Source organism: Arachis duranensis, chromosome 10, assembly GCF_000817695.3.
Source record: "Arachis duranensis cultivar V14167 chromosome 10, aradu.V14167.gnm2.J7QH, whole genome shotgun sequence".
NCBI classification, from domain to species: domain Eukaryota; kingdom Viridiplantae; phylum Streptophyta; class Magnoliopsida; order Fabales; family Fabaceae; genus Arachis; species Arachis duranensis.
In genome coordinates, this window is record NC_029781.3 from 34,195,500 (window position 1) to 34,198,801 (window position 3,302).

The window sequence follows — 3,302 nt, forward strand, 5'->3', positions numbered from 1 at the left end:
GTGCAGCTTGCATTCCAAACAGACTTTGAGTAATCATATTGACTTGTTGAGTCAATATTTTTTTCTGAGCCAATATGGCATTCAGAGTATCAATCTCAAGAACTCCTTTATTCTGATTCGTCCCATTGTTCACAAGATTCCTTTCAGAATTGTACATGAATTGGTTATTTGCAACCATTTCAATGAGTTCTTGAGCTTCTGCAGGCGTCTTCTTCAGATGAAGAGATCCTCCAGCAGAGCTGTCCAATGACATCTTAGACAGTTCAGACAGACCATCATAGAAGATACCTATGATGCTCCATTCAGAAAGCATGTCAGATGGACACTTTCTGATCAATTGTTTGTATCTTTCCCAAGCTTCATAGAAGGATTCACCTTCCTTCTGTCTGAAGGTTTGGACTTCCACTCTAAGCTTACTCAATTTTTGAGGTTGAAAGAACTTTGCCAAGCAGGCATTCTTACTCAATTTTTGAGGTGGAAAGAACTTTGCCAAGAAGGCATTGACTAGCTTTTTCCAAGAGTTCAGGCTTTCTTTAGGTTGTGAGTCTAACCATATCCTAGCTCTGTCTCTTACAGCAAAAGGGAATAGCATAAGTCTGTAGACCTCAGGGTCAGCCCTATTAGTCTTGACAGTGTCAAAGATTTACAAGAATTCAGCTAAAAACTGATGAGGATCTTCCAATGGAAGTCCATGGAACTTGCAATTCTGTTGCATTAGAGAAACTAGTTGAGGCTTAAACTCAAAGTTGTTTGCTCCAATGGCAGGGATAGAGATGCTTCTCCCATAGAAGTCGGGAGTAGGTGCAGTAAAGTCACCCAGCACCTTCCTTGCATTGTTGGCATTGTTGTTGTTTTCGGCTGCCATGGGTTCTTCTTCTTTGAAGATTTCTGTTAGGTCCTCTACAGAGAGTTGTGCCTTAGCTTCTCTTAGCTTTCGCTTCAAGGTCCTTTCAGGTTCAGGGTCAGCCTCAACAAGAATGCTTTTGTCTTTGCTCCTGCTCATATGAAAGAGAAGAGAACAAGAAAATATGAAATCCTCTATGTCACAGTATAGAGATTCCTTGAGGTGTTAGAGGAAAAGAAAAATAGAAGGAAGAGGTAGAAAATTCGAACTTATCAAGGAAAGATAGAGTTCGAATTGTGCATTGAGGAGTAGTGTTAGTCCATGAATAGAAGGATGTGAGAAGAGGGGAAGAAATTTTCGAAAATAAATTAAAAAGATTTAAAAACATTTTGAAAAACACTAATTGATTTTCGAAAACTAAGAGTGGAAAAAGAAATCAAGTGATTTTTGAAAAAGATTTTGAAATTAGAAATCAAAAAGATATGATTGAAAACTATTTTGAAAAAGATGTGATTAAAAGATATGATTGAAAAGATATAGTTTTAAAAAGATATGATTAAGAAGATATGATTTGAAAAACAATTTAAAAAGATTTGATTTTGAAAACTAATGACTTGGCTAGCAAGAAAGATATGATTCAGACATTAAACCTTTCTCAACAGAAAAGGCAACATAATTGAAATGTTGAATCAAATCCTTAATTGTTAGCAAGTATTTTTGAAAATGGAAAGAAATTGATTTTGAAAACATATGATTGAAAAGATATGATTTGAAAAAGATTTGATTTTGAAAAATTTTGAAAACTAAAAAAAAAAATTTGAGTTAAAAACAAAATCTTCCCTCTTGTGCCATCCTGGCATTAAACGCCCAGAATGGTATCCATTCTGGCGTTTAAACACCGGTTTTCCTTCCTCACTGGGCGTTTTGAACGTTCAGCCTTTTTCTGTGTAATTCCTCTGCTGAATGTTCTGAATCTTCAATTCTCTATATTATTGACTTGAAAAGACACAAATTTAAAATTTTTTAGATTTTTAATGATGAGGAATAATCAAAATTCAATTAAAATCAAATAACAATGCATGCAAGACACCAAACTTAGAAGTTTGTATACTATTGATACTAACAAATTGGGAATGCACATGAGAAATAATAAAACACTCAAGACAAGAGAATTTTAAATATCAGAGCAATGAAGTCATCAAGAACATCTTGAAGATCACTTAAGACACATGAATGAATGCAAGAAGAACAGAAACATGCAATTGACACCAAACTTAACATGAGACACTAGACTCAACAAGAAACATGAAATATTTTTGGTTTTTATGATTTTGTAAATTTTTTTGGATTTTTTGAAAGTTAAGTGGAAAAGAAAATAAAGATATCAAAATTCTTAATGAGAATTCCAGGAATCATGCAATGTTAGTCTAAAGCTTTAGTCTAAAGGAATTAGACATGGTTAGCCAAGCTTCAGCAAGACATTGCATTCAAGAGCTAAATTGATGATAATCAATCAGCTTTGGTGATGATAAGAACATCACCTTGAAACACTAGATTTCATTCTTAAGAACTCTGAGGAAAAATACCTAATGTAAGCAACAAGATGAACCGTCAGTTGTCCAAACTCAAACAATCCCCGGCAACGGCACCAAAAACTTGGTGTTGTTGCCGGATCAAAACTTGGCACTGTTATTGCAGGGAACAAATGCGAAATAGTAGTTAGGATATTTAATTCCCCTGCAACGGCGCCAAAAACTTGGTGCACGAAATTGTGATCATCAATGGCGCCATCAACATGGTACGCTCAATTGCAATCTCAACTCTTTATCACAACTTCGCACAACTAACCAACAAGTGCACTGGGTCGTCTAAGTAATAAACCTTACGCGAGTAAGGGTCGATCCCACGGAGATTGTTGGTATGAAGCAAGCTATGGTCACCTTGTAAATCTCAGTCAGGCAGATTCAAATGGTCATGAATGATATATGAATAAAGCATAAAGATAGAGATACTTATGTAATTCATTGGTGAGAATTTCAGATAAACGTATGGAGATGCTTTGTCCCTTCCATCTATCTGCTTTCCTACTGTCTTCATTCAATCCTTCTTACTCCTTTCCATGGCAAGCTGTATGTTGGGCATCACCGTTGTCAGTGGCTACAGTCCCGTCCTCTTAGTGAAAATGTTCAACGTGCTCTGTCACAGCACGGCTAATCATCTGTCGGTTCTCAATCAGGTTGGAATAGAATCCATTGATTCTTTTGCGTCTATCACTAACGCCCAGCCTTCAGGAGTTTGAAGCTCATCACAGTCATTCAATCATTGAATCCTACTCAGAATACCACAGACAAGATTTAGACCTTCCGGATTCTCTTGAATGCCGCCATCAATTCTAGCTTATACCACGAAGATTCCGATTAAGGGATCCAAGAGATATCCACTCAATCTAAGGTAGAAC

General features: G+C 36.3%; 1 non-coding gene across 1 annotated transcript; it reads left to right on the forward strand.

Annotated features, from left to right (window-relative positions):
• The first annotated feature begins 311 nt into the window (after nucleotides 1-311).
• Nucleotides 312-415, forward strand: LOC127743542 (small nucleolar RNA R71). Its single transcript, XR_008004929.1, has one exon. It is a non-coding gene; the product is annotated as a small nucleolar RNA R71 (small nucleolar RNA).
• The last annotated feature ends 2,887 nt before the right edge of the window (nucleotides 416-3,302 follow it).